The 21,103-nt window shown below is 42.3% G+C and overlaps 1 protein-coding gene across 5 annotated transcripts in view; it reads left to right on the top strand.

Annotated features, from left to right (window-relative positions):
- The window catches only part of ATXN7L1 (ataxin 7 like 1), a 203,467-nt gene that overhangs the window by 26,251 nt on the left and 156,113 nt on the right, over positions 1–21,103 (top strand). The window contains exon 2 of one of the 5 annotated variants that reach the window (XM_075910048.1): positions 13,160–13,290. The exons of the other annotated variants lie outside the window; for them this stretch is intronic. The gene's annotated coding sequence lies outside the window, so the exon portion shown is untranslated. The remainder of the gene's footprint in view (positions 1–13,159; positions 13,291–21,103) is intronic. 5 annotated transcript variants of the gene reach the window in all.

Genomic DNA, 21,103 nt, shown 5'->3' with positions numbered 1-21,103 from the left:
ATTGAAACGTGTCCTGTGGAATAGTGGTTGAAGCATGAAGGAGTGATGAAACTTTAGCACATCTGACATGTAAATACAACAGTGCCATGCAAACACCAGAACTTGCTTTCAAGTTACACGTAAACAAGAAATAGGCAGCATTATCTCCTCGAAATTAAAAAAACTTGTTTGCCTGAGTGATTTGCTAAATAAGAAGTAGGACTGAGTGGACTTGTAGCCTCTAAAGTTTCACATTGATTTGGTTTTGAACACAACTTTTTACATAATTCTATTTTTGTGAGTTCAATTTAAGAACTATTTAGAAAAGTTAGAAAAACACAAATCCATGGGTCCGAATTTAATGCATCTGAGGGAGTTGACAAATATCATTGCAGCGCCTTTGGCCATTATTTATGAAAACTCATCAAGATCAGGAGAGATGCCGGATGATTGGAAAAAGGCAAATGTAGTGAAAAACCTTTAAAAAAGAGACAAAGGACAATCCAGGGAACTACAGACCAGTCAGCCTTACCTCAGTCCCCAGAAAAATCATGGAGGGGATCCTTAAGGAATCCATTTTGAAGCACTTGGAAGAGGGGAAAGTGATCAGGAATAGTCAGCATGGATTCACGAAGGCCAAGTCATGCCTGACCAATCTGATTAGCTTCTATGATGAGGGAACAGCCTTTGTTGACATGGGGAAGTCAGTGGATGTGATATACCTTTACGTTAGCACAGCTTTTGATACGGTCTCCCACAATATTCTTGCCAGCAAATTAAGGAAGTATGGATGGGATAAATGGACTGTAAGGTGGATAAAAACCTGGCTAGATTGTCGGACCCAATGAGTAATACTCAATGGCTCGATGTCAGGTTGGCAGTCGGTTTCAAGTGGAGCGCCCCAAAGATCGGTTCTAGGGCCGGTTTTGTTCAATATTTTTATTAATGACCTGGCTAAGGATTGCACCCTCAGCAAGTTTATGGATAACACTAAGCTAGGGGGAGAGGTAGATACATTGGAGGGCAGGTATAGGGTCCAGAGTGACCGAGACAGATTAAAAGATTGAGCCAAAAAAATCTGATGAGGTTCAACAAGGACAAGTGTAGAGTCCTGCACTTGGGACAGAAGAATCCCAAGCATTGTTACAGGCTGGGGACCAACTGGCTAAGTAGCATTTCGGCAGAAAAGGACCTGGGAATTACAGCGGATGAGAAGCTGGATATGAGTCAACAGTGTGCCCTTGTAGCCAAGAAGGCTAATGGCATATTGGGGTGCATTAGGAGGAGCACTGCCAGCAGATCTAGAGAAATGATTATTCCCCTTTATTTGGCTCTGGTGATGCCACATCTAGACTATTGTGTCCAGTTCTAGGCCCCCATACTATAGAAAGGACGTGGATGCATTGGAAAGGGTCCAGGAGAGAGCGACCAAAAAGATTAGGGGGCTGGAGCACATGACCTATGAGGAGAGACTGAAGGATTTGGATTTGTTTAGTCTGCAGAAGAGAAGAGTGAGGGGGGACTTGATAGCAGCCTTCAGCTTCCTAAAGGGAGGTTCCAAAGAGGATGGAGAGAGGCTGTTCACAGTAGCGACGGATGGCAGAACAAGGAGCAATGGTCTCAAGTTACAGTGGGAGAGGTCTTGGTGGATATTAGGAAAAACTGTTTCATTAGGAGGGTGGTGAAGCACTGGAATGGGTTACGTAGGGAGGTGGTGGAATCTCCATCCCTAGAGGTTTTTAAGTCTTGGCTTGACAAAGCCCTGGCTGGGTTGATTTAGTTGGCGTTGACTCATAGACTCATAGACTTTAAGGTCAGAAGGGACCATCATGATCATCTAGTCTGACCCCCTGCACAGTGCAGGCCACAGAATCTCACCCACCCCCTCCTAGAATAATCCTCTCACCTATATCTAAGATATTGAAGCCTTTGAATACTTCGAAGACCCCAACATGCAGAGAATCCTCCAGCTGTGATCTGTACCCCATGCTACAGAGGAAGGCGAAAAACCCCCAGAGCCTCTGCCAATCTACCCTGGAGGAAAATTCCTTCCCAACCCCAAATATGGCGATCAGCTAAACCCTGAGCATGTGGGCAAGACTCACCAGCCAGACATGCTTTGGGCAGGGGGCTGGACTTGATGACCTCCTGAGGTCTCTTCCAGCCCTATGAGTCTATGATAAGAGATTGTACTGCAATACTTGTAATAAGGGAATTGAAAAATGCTATTTTTTTGAGTTTTTACAATGCAACTTTTTTAAATAAACATATACAATTAACACCATACATTTTTGTATTCTGTGTTGTAATAGAAATCAGTATATTTGAATTTTTTTTAAAAGTCCAGAATATTTAAGTAAATTGTATTCTATTATTATTTAACAGTACAATTACAATTTTTAAAAGCATTTGACAGCCCTAAAATTTACTTTTTTAAAGGGGAAGAGAATTTACCATTGTTTTATCCAGTGGCAGTTTCACCTGATTGTTCTTCCTTTTCTGCAGTTCTTGATGTACCTTTTGGAATTAAAGAATTCAGATTTTTCTATAGGTTTGAACTATTCAGGTATTTAACTAATCAAAGCACTCCACTTATGAAGGAACACTCCGTTTCACACATACAGAATGGGAAGTGACTATCTAGGAAGGAGTCCAGCAGAAAGGGACCTAGGGGTGATAGTGGACCACAAGCTAAAGATGAGTCAACAGTGTGACATTGTTGCAAAAAAAGCAAACATGATCCTGGGATGCATTAACAGGAGTGTTATGAGCAAGACGTGACAAGTCATTCTTTTGCTGTACTCTGCGCTGATTAGTCCAGTTCTGGACATCACATTTTAAGAAAGATTTGGAGAAACTGGAGAAGGTCCAGAGAAAAACAACAAAAATGATTAAAAGTGTATAAAACATGACCTATGAGGGAAGACAGAAAGAATTGGGCTTGTTTAGTTTAGAAAAGAGAAGGCTGAGAGGGACATGATAGCGGTTTTCAGGTATTTAAAAGGGTGTCACGGGGGAGGGGGGAATTTTTTTTCTCAGCCTCTTATGATAGAACAAGAAGCAATTGCCTTAAACTGCAGCAATGGAGGTTTATGTTGGACATTAGGAAAAACTTCTCAATTGTCGTGGTTAAAGACTGGAATAAATTGCCTAGGGAGGTTGTGGACTCTCCATCACTGGAGATATTTAAGAACAGGTTAGACAGACATCTATCAGGGATGATCTAGATAGTGTTTGGTTCTGCAGCTTTTATGGGAAAAGCAACATCCATGTCTCTGACTTGAAACTCTTCACTCCATTTGGAGTGTTTTCCTAGCGTGAGTTTCAGATCCAGGAAAGTTCAAAGATTTTTTTCATCTTCAAATAGTTTTTAGTTCTTTCATTTCAAAATTATTTTTTGTCCTGGAAAAGGAGTAGCCATTAGTGGTCAAAATCCTGGAGGTTCGGATGTGGTTGTGTTTTTTAATATATACATATATGTGTCTGTATATATTAGTTCATCTTTTTCATTTAATTGGAGTAAACTGACCCAAAACTGTTTCTGTGAATTCAGTAAGGTCAAAGGGTTATTTCACAATGAGGACTTCCAGAATTCTCACTCTAGTGTTGTGTGCTCTTACTGGATTTCTGAGCTGTTCCTGTCTTCTTTCCATTACAAGATTGCTTTTAATCAGGATGACTGTATATGGCCTACTTCTATCAATGTAGATTTTGGAGAGTGTTTTTCACTTATTGTGTCTAGGGGCTTTTCCTGGCTGATTGGTTGCAATTTATGAGGATCTATTTAATGCTTTTGTTATGTTTATTTTATTTTACTTTCTGCTCATGAGGCATCTCCCATTGCTCTCTCCAAAGTCTGCTTTGCAGACAAGAGTTCTGCTTGTGTGTGGTCTACCAGTGAAGTTGATTTTGGCCCATAGACAACTTAAATGTCTGAGATTATTTTTTTATTTATTTGGTTTTTTTTAATTAAAAAATTAAATATCCAATTTTTGCTTCTCCAAGAGCCTAAAAGCATTGCACTTCACTGGGAAGTCTTTACAGACTATAAAACAGTCTTACAAGATAATTTTACATATGTGTGCAGTCTTTCCCATTAAGGCCTGTTCCTATACCTATTTAAATAGGTGGCAACACTTTTATTGATTACAGTGAGTGGGATCAGGCCTTTAACGAGCCACCTTGCTTGCCTCCTTTGCCAACAACTTTTTTTAATGGTTTAGTCGGGTTTTTTTTAAATTTGAAAATGAAACCAAATTCAAGTTTAGGGATTTAGTACTTCTAGTTCAAACTCTCTTAATGACACTGGGAGTCATACAGTTATGTGAGTGCACTTAGAAGAACTGTACCCTTTTGTACAATTGCCATAATGATATCGTACTAGGGATGTACAAGTGTAACCATTTAAATGGTTAATCGATAAGCATCAGCTTATCGGTTTCCATTCCGATTAAACACTGACCCCACGCTGGGGGAGCTGGTTTCGCGTCCAGCTCTGCAGTATAAAAGTTGCACTGCAGAGCCCACAGCAAAGCCTCTCTGTGAGCTGCCAGCCCCACTCTCCGGGAGGCTTTGCGGTGGCTCTGTGCTATCCAGCTCCCCAGGAGTGAGCTGCCACCCCGTTCTGCAGCTGTACTGCAGAGCCCGCAGTGTTTGTAACCATGTAACCACTAGCATTTTTAGCAGTTTCACAGTTACATTTTTACACAGGTTTTTAACATCTCTAAATCGTACTGTTCCAGTAATCAAATTATTAGATTACATCTTCATGTTTGCCTTCTGTAAGTATGGTGAAATAGAGTAATTCAAATCTAGCATGTAAAATAATATTTAGTATTAGAAGTGGAAGAACACTTCTGGATGTTTCTAATTTTTTTAACTGTAGTGGGAGAGGGGAAGTGCTTGAAATTCTCTTTTTTTTTCCCCCTATGGCTTGCTGTCTGGTAGAATTTTAGCAGATATGACTTTACTCGTAACTTCAGCAGTTTTGCAATAAGTTTGGTATTTTGTAAAGCTCCCTTTCCAAAAAAGGTCCTTGTAAGGTTATTGAAACAGTTCTAAAGTGCTTGTAAATTATCTTGGAATGTATACAATGATTACCAGCCAGCTGTGAGTGAAAGCATTATTTTAGTTAGAATTTAAATGTATTTTGATAATGAGCAATTGGGCATTAATGCCTACCACATTTCTTACATGAAAAAGTTATCAGTAATGTAAGGATCTTTTTTCTGGCAAGTAGTCATTGTAGTTAGTTTATGATAGAGTTACTTTATCACTGTTGAACTTCCTATGTGTGTTTAACCTTCATGAACTCGTTGTGAATATGGAAGGTAGTCATTTCCATTTGATGTTTCACTTTGACTTTGAATGCAACATAGATATTGGGGAAATTATTAAAGTGGTGTTTGGGAGAGCATGGTAGCATTCTCCTTGCCATATGTAACTTGTAACCAAAATCTTCTCAATATAAAGGTCTAGATTTCAAAGCCAACTACAGGATTTAACTACATGCAGCTCCACTGAAATCAATGTGAATTGTGTGGCTAAGTTCACTAATTGCCTTTAGAAATCATAATCATATTGTCTTATGAAAAATAAAATTAGATTAAAAACAACCTCAAATTTCTCCCACTTTAAAAATTTGTAAGCAATTGCAATTGGAATTAGCACGTTTTGGTTCTTATTTTATAACTAAATAATTTTTTCAAAAATAGCATTTATCTCGCTTCGTTATTCTCAGACACAAAAGTAGGTTGAGATGGAGCTAAGATCACGGTGGCATCTGAAGGTTTAAAAATGTAAGAGGAATTTGTAATTATCCCAGAAATGAGGGGATAATTGCAAATGAATGAAATTTAGGATATAGTTAAACTCGGGGAAAAAATCAAACATGTTTAGGTATGGAAACTCACAGACAGGGCATCCAAATAATTCTATAAAATCATGCTTTGTATTAGAATTGGAAGAATGCTTCTGCACATAAATGATGTGTAGAAAGTGAATATAAAAGTGTTACATATCTTTTCATGACACAAAAACCTGCAGTCACTCAGTTAAATTGATAGATAGAGCAGGTTAAAAACAAACATAAGGAAATACTTCTTCGCAGAACTCAGCCAAATACCGAACGGATGTTGTGAAGGCCAAAAGTATAACTCAGTTAAAAAAAATAGATTGGTTTTGTAGGATAGCTCCACCAATGGTTATCAACAGTGATGGTAAGAGATGCAACCACATATGCTAGGTTTCCTAACCCTCTTACTGCCAGAAGGTGGGAATACATCACTTTCTACCTTACCTGTCCTGTTCTGTTCATTTGCCCTGAAACTTCTCATAAAGGCCAATGTCAGATGATAGGATATCCATTTTTATGTTCTTTTTATTAGTCATGAAGTTGACAGTTTTACAACATATGAAACTCATCCTGAAGTGACAGCAATATGTTTATTTAGGTAAATGTGTAACCGCTGAAAATTTCAGTGGTTACATGTTAACACGTGGGAGAAAGCAGCTCCCATGCAGCTTCCTTCCCCCTTCAGCCTCCCCCCTCCCCACGCTGCTGCCGCTGATGCAGAAGCAGCAATGTGGGGTCAGGGGGAAGCAGCTCCCCAAGAACTGATGCTTGTAGGAAGCCAGGATGGCTCCCACCTTCTCTGCTCTTCCTCTCCCCACGCAGCAGTGTGGTGGTGGTGGGGAGATGTGTGTAACTGTGAAGGTTAACCAATGAGCCCAGGCTCATTGGTTAACTTGTGTACACATTTACACTTTCATATCCCCAATATATGGTAAGGTAAAATTGTGAAACATTTTAAAAAAAAAGTATTTTTCTGTTGCTTTTGGTTACTGATTTGAGACTGTGAAAGTGAGACTGTTGTGCAGTTCTTTGTATGTGAAATAAAATGGCAAGAATTGTATAGGTAAGTGTCAGGAAAGTTATTTGATGTTTGACAAAATATGTCAGGCTAGAAAGTCAAATAAAATAATGTAATGGAGTAGTAAGCTAATTGTCAAAAACTATTTCTTCCCTACAGTAAAAATATTCTTATTATATGTTAGTGTATTTTTTAAAAAGAGCAATCCCTGTGTCTGAATGATTATACTAAAGTGATGATTTATGTGAAATGGGTTCTAAAGACATGGCCTGCAGCATAATAAGTTCAGAACATTTTACTCTGAATTAAACAAGTAGGACATATCTATGTTTTTAAGTGTATTTCCTTTTCTTACTCTTGCTTTCTCAGCATTACTAGTAAGGAAGCTTGTACAAACTAACTTGTAACACATTCTAAGCCTTCAAGGTGGATGTTCACAAGCAGTTCAGGAGGGAAAATACCCTTATGATCACTCATTCTTTAATCTTTTTTGGCCAATAAAAAGCTCTCTTACTATTAAGAACGATATCTCAGAATCCTCTCCTCCCCCCAACTTTACACATATTTTGAGTTGAAGCTGTAATTTCTCATTTCTAAAAATGAATGAACCTTATCCATGCCACGATAAAGTTCCCTGCAGGACGAGCACTCTGTTTTTGGAGTGTTCAGATTGGAGTCATTTATTTCTCTTCATATGGTGGTTGATGTCTGTAGCTTAGTTAATAACACAAATGAGAAATAAATGGGGAAAATGTGTGTGAATGCCTGCTTGGAAATACAGTAAAACTCCAATAGTCTGGCATCCAATTGTACAGCACTCCCGATAGTCCGGTATCAAAATGGCAAGAGCCTAGTGAGTGAGTGTCGGCAAAAACGAGTCACAACGGAGCAGCAGCAGCAGCTGAACCAAGAAAAAAGGGTAAAAAAGGGTTAAAAAAAATTACAGTATACTGTATCCAGTATGTACAATAAAAAGGGTTAAAACACTTTATATAAAGTATATACTGGATACAGTATATATATATAACCAGTTTATAGTTCCTCCTGATAGTCCAGCATATTTGATAATCCAGTACCACCTAGGTCCCAAAGATTCTGGATTATCGGAAGTCTACTGTATATGGGCAAGATGCAAATTCTAGTCATGTATTTGGTGACACGGTATATTGAGAATAAGGGACTCTGTATAAACCTAATTGTAAAGTCAGAATCTGAAATTGGTCAGACTTCAGCTGCTTTGGTATCTCATATGTGTATTTAGTTAGATGTCTTATTCTTTGTGGAGTAAGCGTCTGTTCTCAAAATATAACTGTTGTATGGTGGTATATGTATCTTTGGAACCAAAGAGAATTGGTAGTCTTTATTTCCTGAAGATCTGCAAAGTTCGTGTATCTGTTGATTAATAAGGATGAAAGTTCATCATGGGTGTAAGAGTGGTTTTGGATTCAGAATGCAAATTGAATATTCAGGTGCTGTGTTTTGGGTGAACATTTAGCATATATATTTTTGGTAAAATATGTCTTCAACACTTGTAGTGTTTTGTGAAGTGACATTTGGATAAAATTAAGTAGTTTGTTCCATAATTGAAATTCCTTAATTTAGTGGGAAATATTGTTTGAATTTTAACTGTCTCTTATTTTAAGAACTTATGAAAAAAGAAATCTCCTTTATTTGAATTTTCACTACTAGCTTTGCATTCACAAACTATTACTATTTTTCATACTTTCTATAATGCCTTTACAGTGGAGTAAATAGGGGTATGTCTACACTACCACCCTAGTTCGAACTAGGGTGGTAATGTAGGCAACCGGAGTTGCAAATGAAACCCGGGATTTGAATTTCCCGGGCTTCATTTGCATAAAGCCAGGCGCCGCCATTTTTAAATGTCCGCTAGTGTGGACTCCGGGCCGCGCGGCTACACGTGACACAGACTAGGTAGTTTGGACTAGGCTTCCTAGTCCGAACTACCGTTACTCCTCGTAAAACGAGGAGTAACGGTAGTTCGGACTAGGAAGCCTAGTTTCACGAGGAGTAACGGTAGTTCAGACTAGGAAGCCTAGTCCAAACTACCTAGTCTGTGTCGCGTGTAGCCGCGCGGCCCGGAGTCCGCACTAGCGGACATTTAAAAATGGCGGCGCCCGGCTTTATGCAAATGAAGCCTGGGAAATTCAAATCCTGGGCTTCATTTGCAACTCCGTTTGCCTACATTACCACCCTAGTTCGAACTAGGGTGTTAGTGTAGTGTGAGGGGGTACACTCACCACCGTAAACCCCCTACCATCCGTCCTCCGGAATTGGCCCCCTCGGCGGGTAGGGTGCCTTCTCTGGGGTGGTGTCTCCCCTCTTTACTCCCGGCTGCGGCGTCCTCTTCGCCACACTGCCCTCCGGCAGTGCCCAAGTCTGTCTCTGAGCCCCCCTTCCGGGGGTTGATGTTCCTTCATCGGGCCTTCTTTCCAGCCCTGCAGTCTGAGGATTTTCTGGCCAGAGCTCCCCTAGCCCTGCCTGGCCTCCCCCAGCCCTGCCCTAGCTCCAGGGAGCCTCCTCCTCCTCCCTCAGCAGCCAGGTTCTCACTGCTTCCCCCCACAGCAGCAGCCCATTCTCTATTATAGCGCCCAGCTGGGCCCTAATGGGCTAGTACAGCCTCAGCTGGGCTAAATTCCCCGGCCCTGGTTCAGGCCGGGGTCTGCCCTTAAAGGGCCAGTGCAGGGCGAGCGCCCTGTCACATGTAGACATACCCTAGTATAGTTTAGAGCTTGAACAAATGCTGTTATATTGGTATGTGACAAAGGCAGTAAATAAAGAAACCCCACATTTTTATTTCAAGCAGAAAAAAGTAGGGAAAATGTGTGTAACATTTTTCTGAAGGGGGAGGGGGAGAAGAGAAATATTCTCTTAACTAAAACATTCCAGCTTCTCACATTTGCCATTTGTATTGCAGAGGCACTCGTCGCCTTACTGAGGTTTGGGACAGCATTGTGCTAAGGGCTGTATAAGCACTAAGGAAGACCAAGAAGTACTTGAAATCTAAGTTCCAAAATGCTCCACAATGGTGACACGAGAACACAGAGTTCAGTGTTTAGCATTAAGTTAAGCACATGCATAAGTCTTTACAGAGTCAGGATCTAAAAATACAAACAGTATATGGAGAATGCAAGAGAAGGATACGCTAAACGCTTTATTTGTATGTGTTTCATATAAATTCATGTCTGCAATTTCCAAATGTTCTGGGCATCTTTGTACCAGATGTATTTAACTAATTGGTGTAAGTCTGATGATGGACTCAAATGACCCAAAAGGACAAGAGGAATTGACTTTACAGAAAAATATTTAGGTTTCACTTTCCCACTCACCGTAGCTTGGTTAAACTATTAATTGGAGCAGGAGGGCATACATTTACATATACTTGGAAGGTGTAAACACCAATGAGAAGTAGGGATGTAAGTGACTAATCAACTATCCGATAAGCAAAAGCTTATTGGATAGTCGACACACTAGTCACTTTTCCCCCTCTTGCTGGTTCTATCACAGAGGCATGTGGCACTTCCTCTTTGAAATGTACAAGAGCCCCAGCGGGGACTCTTGTGCATCTGAAAGATTGAAATGCCATGTGGAGCCCGGGGTCAGTGGGTAACTCCCCGCTGGTCCCGGGCTCCATGCTCCGTTCCAACTTTTGGGGCTCTTGTGCATTTCAAAGCAGAAGCACCTGCATGGAGCCAGGAGTCAGCGGGGCTCCCTGCTGGCTCCGGGCTCCACACAGCATTTCACTCTTCGAATGCATCTCAAAGTTGAAATGCTCTAGTCCTTATCAACTAATCAAATAGTTGATGGAAATCCCATCGACTATTCAGTTAGTTAATTAATTGAAATTCAACATCCCTAATGAGGAGCGGGATTACTGAAAAAGATGCACTACATAATTAAGAATAATGGATAATTTAAGTAATAAAGAAATATTTAGGCTCTGTATTGTGGAGAGAAATTGGGGGAATATCCTGATACAGATCTCATTGTGTAAGTGATGATGGATCTCTTTATGGAAGTAGTGGAAAGTGTGTCATTAAGCCACCCTTAAATCAGACTAAATAAAATACTGAAGGATATACTCTGTTAACTATTCTTTACTGGGGGAAGCAGGGACTGGTTGACTTGTAAGAATTTTCTAAGTGAGCTAATCTTTCCATTTTATGGGTTCTTTTTTCTGCTGAAAAGTAACATTACATGTGCTTGTAAAATATATGTGATACTGATCAGTATCCATATAAGATCTAGATATTTAAATAATGTATTACATTTTGTAAATTTGTTTATATATCACTTTTATATGACGTATCTCTGGTTTTTAATAATGAGAAGTAAAACGGAACATTACTTACCTAACATTGCATGTGAATCACTCTCAAGATGACTTTGTGTGTTTGTAAAAATTAGGGTATATATAGTGCTTTATGGAGCAAAAATAGGTTCTCATAGTATTTTGTGAACAAATACAAGAGCATCCTATGCCAAAAAGTTTTAATTCGGAGATTCCAATCCTGTACTATATTGAACACAAACAGGCACCTGCGTGGTTTGTCCATGTGTTGTGGACGTTGGGACTTTTGCTTAACAATGTATGAAGAAAGGAAAGAATGGGAATGGTCATAAAGAAGTTTTTTCTGTGGTTCTGGTAGTTTCAGGATTGTTTTAAAGTATGTTATAATATTATATTTTATTGCAGGGAAAAGAGACTGACAGCAGAGCTATTGTCCAAAGCTCAACTGAAAGTGGTATTTTAGGAGAGACAGAAAGAATGAAAGAGCTGATCACTGGGGATCAGTAAGTCACTTCTGGATTTGCTCCAGATTTAGGGGGCAACATGAAAGAAGAACTGGAGATGTGAGTGGAAGAAAGGGATGACAAGACATTGTACTTTAAATAAATAGTGGTATAAACACTTGTCCCAGTGTTAGTAAGGAATATGGGCGCATAAGGGTTAATTATGGTCACATTTTAGAGAAGAGGAATGTTTTAAAGCAAGGTCTGAAGGCACTTTGTCCTGGTGTGTGTGGGGGGGGGGAGGGAGTCGTTTGGGAGGGGTAGTGTTCCAGAGCAAGGAAGAGGAACCACCCTAGCCTATAGGAAGTCTCATGGTGGAGGAAGACAGGAGGTCAATACTGAAAGAGTTCGACATTTGAATTTGCCCTCTAACACAGTCATGTCCTTCCATTAGTCTATTTTTTTTTTAATTTTCTTTTTTAAATTTAACTTTGCAGCTTGGCTGGTATATGACATGCATGTGTTACAAATATCAGGGCTAATACAAGTTCCAGAAAGTGTCTCCAGTTGCTCTGAGATATAAATTGCTCTTTTAGTCAAGGTTATGGTTGCTTTTTAACTTGAGTATGTGCCTATATGCTTTTGAAAGGCTGACAGTCCCAGAGACTGAAGTTTTCTGTGGAGCAGGTAATGTATATTATACAAATTAATACATATTAAAAGAGAGTATACCTCAACTCTGATCTGAGTAAGTGACTAGATCAGTTTCCTGGTCTGCTCAGTCCTTGACCTTATATAAGGCAAATAATAATAGCATTTTGCAGTCAGATGTAGCATTTTGCAGTCTAGTATCTTTTTAGGACGTGGAAACCTGCCCCCTGGGAACTTAACTTAGACAAATTATTTCATGTAGGCCACCAAACATCTATTGCTTAATAACAGTTGTTAGTCTTTGGGTTTAAAGTGGTTACTCACAGGTGAAAAGCTTATATCTCATTACAAAACTTATAATTTTGCAAAAATCAGGATAAAATATCTAATACGTGTCATAATTACATTCTAAATAAAATTAAATAAGTTATTTCTCATATGAAGATAGTAACTTAATCACAAAAATGTCCAGCATACCTGAGAAGGGGAGGAATTGGGAATTTTGTGTATACTGCTTTGATGCTTGAATATCATGATAAAACTTTGTGAATATAGAGATCAAAAGCTCTTTGGTTTCTTTACACAATGTTTACTAGCAGTCTTTTAATAAAAAATGTAATCTTATTTCATGCCAACACATTTTTCAAATGGTCAGCTTTCTTTGGGTAAAAAAGATCTCTCTGTATTGTCTAGGGATTTGGAGAGGTGGGGAGTTGTTATTTTGAACTGTTGATGGATGAAGAGCTTTTCATGTTTTCCCTCTCCCCAGTTTCTCCTGCTCTGGCAGAATTTGGAATGAGGTGGGAAAGATGCAGGATGTTGGTGTCTTGTACTGGCTTTTGGGAGAAAAAGAGTTTTTCCTGGTTAGGCAGCAGTAGCGGAATCATTTTCTCTTCTTTCAGATTTAGTCCATACCTAACGATTAAAGAAGAGGACAAACTAAATTGAATTTTCTATGAATTGCCTGATGGCCGAGTGGTGGAATTTAAGGAAATACTGGCTTTCTTCAGCAGTATTGGATATTCTGACAGCAGTAAGTAAAGGAATCCATAATAACGCTTACTAAATTGGGAACTTCATGGGTTTACAGACTCTTTCTATACAGGAGAACATGAGCGTGTTGAGCTTTTTCCAAACTTATGCATGTAAGGTGAGCATATTTCTTTTTCTAGAAGGTGTCTTTTATTAGTAACTTTCTTTGCTAGAAGAATTGGGAGATTGCAAGCATTAGCCATTGTACCAGGAACATTCTCCTTTGAAAAGAAGTAATTTCTGGAACTAGTTGAGTGATCATCTTGAAAGAAAACATCCTGAAGATGCTAGGATAGAAACCCATGCAGACTTGGTTTTATAGAACTCGACCTCTAAAAGAAAGAAGAGGTTATTAACTTTCTCTTGTGTTATTTGTTGCATATTTGCAGAAGACTACGTTGTCTTTAAAAAACAGCATATACTGAGCTGAAAAAAACTTTCCTCTCTGTGTGTCCCTTGTAGATCAGAAGTTGTTAACGTGTGGACATTTATGAAGGATATCTTTATCAGATTTTTGGGATATCGGCATAGTCATCTTTTTTTTTTTTTTTTTTGACCATGTAAGAATTGCTGTGCATTATTTATTTGTGTTATAATAGATCTTATAAGTCCCAGCTAGATCAAGGCCCAGTTGTACTAGGTACTGTACAGACACATGGTAAGAGAATAGTAAAACAGCTGCCATCTAAATAGGTATGGCAGACAAAAGAAAGTGATGTCTGCATTTTAGAAGTGAAGTATGGAGGCACAGAAAGATTTTCTCAAGGACACTCAAATTGTGTGACAAAGCCAGCACCAGAACTCAGATCATGAATGCTATTCCATGGCATTAACCCAAAGACTGTTCTTCTCTGAAACATCTGTGTAGCTTCCTAAGCTAGTTTGTTAATATAGTTTATACCCTGTCTGATTGCTTAAAAGTATGTTACTCATTTGGGACTCTGTACCAGCATAAGAATTAGTGGCACATTTTCTGCACTCAGGTTCTCTCCTAACGGTTGATTGACTTAAGAGGCCACATAAGTGTAACATTTTTATCAGTTTGTGTTGACTGAAAAATGAGAATAGGAAACATGACGTACTTGCAGTGTTTCTGTTGGAATATATGCCAACACATAAATTGTGGATTTACCAAAACAAAAAATTGCCCATGCCAGCCAACTAACTAAATGCTCACCACTCCACTATCCCAGCAGAGACTTCTACATCATTATCTAGTGGAAAACAGGGATGAACTGGAAAACAACAATAAAGTTTGGAAATATCAGCCTTTCAAATACTTAACCTAACTAACATCTGAAGTTTTAGAAATTGGAAAACCTGATGAGAAGAGGAGCATAAATAATCTGTACAGTAGGTTATGGTTGTGCACTATGCTTTTTAATACAGTATTCACGAGAAAAATGAACAGGCCTTTATCTCCTTTAAGAATGTTTTTCCATAAATGGATATCTCATAACACATATGTTATCAGAGCTTCCTATTCCAAGAAGGTCCATGTAGAAAATCTTTGATGGCTTGGGATGCAGTAATACTACACTTGCATCATTAGAATGTGTTTATTTCTTAAATTAAAACTTAGGGCTATTATGACATGAGAACACATTGATGAAGGTTTGTACTACCTACCCACACCCTTTCAGCCAGTCAGTGAGTTTGTCAAGTCGATCTGCTCCTTTCCTTCCCTTTTCAGCTTCTTCTACTGGTTTCTGATCTAGCCTATTTTGGTCTCTCCAAACTTTATCAATAGACTTGCACACATTAATTACAATATTTAGAAATAGTCCAAAGATCATCTGCGTAATTGATTTAACATGAAAAAGGCTCACATTTCGCGTAACATAGAATTTCTTCTGCTTTTGGTACCTGTGTAATGATGAAACTTTCCTATTTAAAAAAAAAATAAAAATCCTGAATTGTCTCTTAGAGGATGTGTGACAGGGTGGACTAGGCCCTGATAGAGGCTGGAGGCATCACCCAGGATCCCAATACAGGAATGTGGATTTCTTCTCCATGGCCGGATGAGTTACTGATTTCGGGGACATGCCCTGACCAACCTTCTCTGAGGGGGGGAGGAATGTGACAGGGTGAACTAGGCCCAGATGGAGACTGGAGGCCTTGCCATATCCTGCCCCAGCGACAGGAGCAGAAAAGAGGTCCTCCAAGCAGGACAGAATGGCATAGCTAATCGTGGCATAGGAGGCCAATATAAAAGAAGCTGCTGGGCCAGGGCATGGCAGTTCCTTACTGGAGCTTGACCCAGGCAGACATAAGGGCTGACTGAGAGAACAGCAGCACTCCAGACACCTCTGAGTGGGAGCTAGACTTCAGATCTGGTCAGACCCAGGTCCACAAGCTGAAGTCTAGCCTGCAGTCAACAGCAACACCTGGCAGAACCCTGGACAGAGTCCAGGGAGAACTTGACCACAAGGCCCGAAAGGGCTGGACAGAGCAGCTTCCCAGAGAATGGCCCAGGGAATGTGACAGCAGCTGACTCCTTTGATACATGACAGGTAACTGCTACTTACAGGGTACCTGGGCCGGGACCCAAAGGAGTGGATGGGCCTGCGTCCCTCCCCAACCTCCAGCAGCCACCACATGGGGTAAGAAGAGGCCTAGTCCCAGGCCACATACCAGACACATTCCTCTCCTGCGGACAGCCAGGTAGCGAGACTACAAGACTCCTTTTGACCACAGTGGGGCACTCACAAGAAAGGCAGAGCCCTTTACACTGGTACCAGAAGTGGGGCCCTGAGCCACCCCTGTATCCAAGGGGTGATGGAGGAGTTGGTGACGCTGGCCCAGCAGCCACATAGTGTTGCTGAAGCACAGAAGGCCCTGCTGGAAGCACAGCAGAGCCACGGCAAGCTGCCCTGCAACAGCAGAATATACTCTTAGAGGTACTTCAGCAGCAGAGGCAAAAGCAAGAACACCAGTTTCACGAGGCAGTACTCCAGCGGCTGTCTGTTCCGGTTCCCGCTAATCTAGTAAACTCAAGTCTTGGGATACCACTGGCCAAGCTTGGACCGCATGATGTCCCAGAGTCTTACTTAGTCCCCTTTGAGCAGGTAGTCACAACCATGAGCTGTGAGAGAACTATTTGGGCTGCCTGTCTGGCACCATTCCTCTCCAGGGAGGCTCAGGAAGCTTACTGAGCTCTGGACAAGGGGACGCCAACTATGGGACAGTGAAAGCTGCCATCCTAGATCGCCTGGGAATTTGCCCCAAGACATATTGACACCGGTTCCATATAGAACCTTTTCTTGCTAGAGCTTGGCCCCGAGTGCTGGCCCAACGCCTCAAGGATTGGGCCTCCTGTTGGCTGTGTCCCGGGGCCCACACACTCTCCAGTATCGTGGACTCCATAGTTTTAGAGCAATATTTGGAGATTTTGCTGATGTCAATTCAAACGTGGTTATGGCGGCACAACCGGGACTTGCTTGCTGCTGCAGTCCAGAACACTGAGGACTTTTTCCTTGTGGCTAGGCTTAGCAAACCTATCTGGCCTCATCCTGAGAGCTGGTCCACCCCAGGTTCTGAAGACCCAGCATGGGCAGGGAAAGTGGTGCCAGAGGACACAAATGAGAAAGAAATGATGCCCTTTGAGGCACTACCCCGGGGTCCCTCTTCCTCTCCAGCTGTCACTGAGTTGCATCCCAGGTGATGAAAGGGGACAAAGTCAGTTGGGTCCCACTGTGGGATCATTGGCATACTTCTGCTGTGGAAATCCTGGACATTTCAGCAGGTCATACCCCCTTATGGAATGTGACTTTTTAGATCGTGAAGTTACAGAAACTTGTAGTGGCTTTGACCTGGAGCCTGACTGGCAACAAAACGCCTATGTGGTGCAAGTCATCACGGGGGGATACATGATGCTTGGACTGGTAGATTCAGGGTGCTCTCAAACCTTGACTCAGGAATCAGTACTGGACTTTAGCACTCTCCAATATGATCATCCCCTAAAAGTGACCTGTGTACATGGGGATGTGCACCCCAGCACCACAGAGTGCATCCAATTGAAAGTGAAGGACTGTGAAGCAGGGTTGGCATAGCAAAACACCTTCCTTGGAAGGTCATAATTGGCTGAGATTGGCAACAGTTTCCCTCATTGCTCCTTCCACCAGCTGGATTCTTTACTTCAGAGGAACCAGCACCCCAGATGTTAGAGGAATTATTTCCCATAGTGAAAACATACCTATTGGAAGGGCCTGCTTCTCCTGAGAAGACAGGGAAATCTGTCAGTAATGGAAAGAAGGTAGAGCATGGCTCTAAACTCATCTGGGTGGGGAAATTGAGCCAGAAGAGGAATTGTCTCAGCAAGGAGATGATGCCACTCCAAAGAAGGGGACATACCCTCCGGCCCAAGGGCAACCTTCGTGAGAGGTTCTACTCCTCAAGGTAGATTTGGAAAATTTAACTGGCTTATATGATTGTGTCCAAGGACAAAAAGAAGATGAAACCCCGAGGGAGGTATATTCCCTGATTGCAGCCATTGATGGGGTTGTTGCTCAGGAGTCAACCACTTTGAGCTCAGGAAAGACCTGCTCTATCTAGTTGACAAGGACCCAAACATGGGGGAGATCAGCTACCAACTCCTAGTGCCTCAAGAAGCCCGCAATATGGTTCTATGTTTGGCCCATTCAGTCCTCTCTGCTGGCCATCTGGGGTGGGAAAAGACCTGAGCCTGCTTACTGGCTTGATTCTTCTAGCCAGGGATCTATAAGGAGGTTGTGGATTTCTGTGCATCATGTCTGGACTGTCAGCTAGTAGCACCGAAGGGTTCAGGTCAAGGCAATAGCAAGCCAAAAACTTGTTGAAGGATTTCAGCAATCTCATTTCCTTGCTACCGGGTCAAACCCATCTGGTGGCACACCAGCTACGGACAACTCAGGCAGCTAAACTCCAACATAAGACATATTGAGTTCCCGAAAAGCTCTGGGGGGGCTCTAGAACAGGACCATGTTAGACTTAGGGATTATTGCAGAGACCCAAAGCCCTTGGGTACAGTCTAGTGGTTCTTGTCCCTAAACCTGATGGCACCATCCATTTCTGTGTCGATTTCAGAGCCATGAATGCTGCCCCATGCCACACATGGATGAACTCTTGGACCAGTTTGGAAAAGCACAATACCGTACCATTTTAGACTTAACTAAGGGCTATTGGCAAATACCAACAGAGGACTCATGAGAGAAAAAAGCCTTTTCCACCCCACTAAGACTCTTCCAGTTTATAATTATGCCCTTTGTACTTCCATGGGGCACTAGCCACTTTCCAGCACCTAATAGATCAGGTGGGCAATTCTACTTCAATGACATGGTCATTTTTGGTGAAGAATGGAGGTCACACTTAACCCATGTAGCAACTGTTCTGCAGGAACTGAGAGAAGCTGGGCTCACAGCAAATCCCAAGAAATGGAATGTTGGGATACAACAGACCAGGTATTTGGGATATCTGGTGGGGAATGGGAAGATACAACTCCTTCAAGACAAAACTGAAGCCCTGGACAAAAACCCAGTTCCCACAATAAAACACGTATGGGCCTTCTTGAGGTTGGCCAGTTATTACTGTCGGTTTATTTGGCATTTTGCAATTCTGGCAGCTCCAATGTCAGATCTGATGATGGCTTCAGCACCAATATGGGTGTCCCAACATGGGAACGCAGATTTCTTCTCCAGGGCAGGCACAGTTACTGTTTTTGTGGATACGCTCTGACCAAACTTCTTCAAGGGGGGAAGAGTGTGACGGGGTGAATTAGGCCCCAACAGAGGCTGGAGGCCTTGCTGCACCCTGCCTCAGTGACAGGAGCAGAAGAGAGGTCCTCCACGCAGGATAGAGCAACAGTCACTCAGGGTCAGCAGGGTGAGATAAAAGAAGCTGCTGGGCCAGAGCATGGCAGTTCCTTGCTGGAGCTCCACCCAAGCAGACATAAGGGCTGACTGGGAGAACAGCAGCACTCCGGACAGCTCCGAGTGGGAGATGAACTTCAGACCTGGTCAAAATCAGGTCCACAGGCTGACAATGACAACACCTGGCAGAACCCTGGACAGAGTCCAGGGAGAACTTGACCACAAAGCCCGAGAGAAAGGGCTGGACAGAGCAGCTTCTTAGGGAAGTGGCCCAGGGAATGTGACAGCAACGGACTTTTTTTGACAGCTACTTACAGGGTCCCTGACCCAGGACCCAGAAGAATGGGTGGGTCTGGCCCCCCCAAGCTGCAGCGGCTACAACAGGAAGTAAGAAGAGGCCTGGTCCCAGGCCACATACCAAACACTTCCTCTCCTGCAGACAGCCGGGCAGAGAGACTACAAGACACCCCTTGGCCAGAGAGGGGTGCTCACAAGAAGGACAGAGCCCTTTACAGGAAATTATCAACTGTTTTGTAAGTATAGTTTCTTTTTTGAGCAGGGATCACACTTTTGATGCATGTGACCATCGTGCACACACAACTAGATTTTGATTTAGTAATGTCCCATGCCCCTTGTAGAGCCTCATGCTCTTTTATGAAAGTATAAAGGGTGGGCGGCCACAACCATCCTTTGATTCCCTTTTACCACCCAGGACAGTGAGATGGACTGTAGTGAATGTCTGACCTGCAGGTCCTTAGCTCACACTAAAGATCTTTGAAATGTTCTCCACTCTTCAAAACTACTTCTGATCTTCTTTTCTGCCCAGAATTGATCACCCAGCTGTCTGGACTGAACTTTGTTAATGAGATCCCTCCCTCCATCCCATGAAGGAGTTCTCAAATGGGAGATTCAAAACCTCTAGGACAGGCTGTACCTGCTGCACCACAGGTGGCAGCTGATCAGGCCAGACCAGGCTCACCACACTGCACCACTGGTGGAGGCTACTTGGGCTAAGTCCACTGCACCATAGGCTGGGAGCTGCTCTGGTAGGGCCCGTCATGCCATACTGTGGGCAGGGACACTCCTGCCTGGCTGGGCCCACCATGCTGCACTGCGAGCCTAGTCAGGCTGTCAGTTAACCACTTACTAGGTAAACATCACCCTTACCAGGTAACCGGTTAACCCTTTACATCTCTAATTGAAAGGGACCTCTTTGGACACTGAGGCAGACGCTCTAGAAGGATCTCAGTGTCCTCTCGCAAGTGTAGACGTAGTGCACCCTCTGAAGAAACGTCCTACAAACCCCATGCCTTGCTGAGGAATGGAAAAAAGGGGTCAGACTGTGATGTGGCAGAGTTCATCACTGTCAATGATGCATCTCTTGGAATCCACCCAGGCCTTGGGGCATGAGCTCAGGTCCATTGTTGGTTTCAAGACATCCACCAGTACCAGTAGAGATTCCATGAACAAAAGTACCTTATTCATTGGCATGCCCTCTGAGGGGAGGCATATGTTCTTCCCATCACCAAGCAGTGAACTGGCCACTCTGAAGTCTGTAGTCACAGCCACCAAGACCCATATGGGGCGCTCCTACAGGTTCCAGCCATCACTGGCCTGTCAAGCCTGGCATTAGTCCAGCCAACAATCTAATATCTGAACTCCTGTAGTTATGATACTGTAGCTTTATTTGGGGACTGTCTTCACAAGCATCAAGAACCCAGTCTGTACCACAGAGAACGAGAAACTGATGTCCCTTCCCAGTGGGCAGACCCATCTAGTTGCACAATGTTAAGATGATGCATAGATGCCCCAGCATCCCCTCTCTCAAACAAATTATCTCTCCTCATCATTGCAAGATGAAGCAATATCTTTAGTACTGGGTGACTTCAAAGAGTTCCAGGGGAGCCTTGTGTGGACTTTGGTCATCTCAGAGAAATTTTACAAGCAGTCTGACATCCTGTCAGGATT

This window comes from Pelodiscus sinensis, chromosome 1 (genome assembly GCF_052426305.1).
Source record: "Pelodiscus sinensis isolate ZL-2025 chromosome 1, ASM5242630v1, whole genome shotgun sequence".
NCBI classification, from domain to species: domain Eukaryota; kingdom Metazoa; phylum Chordata; order Testudines; family Trionychidae; genus Pelodiscus; species Pelodiscus sinensis.
Note: the sequence above shows the minus strand (reverse complement) of the source record. Positions and strands in the feature narration are given on the sequence as shown.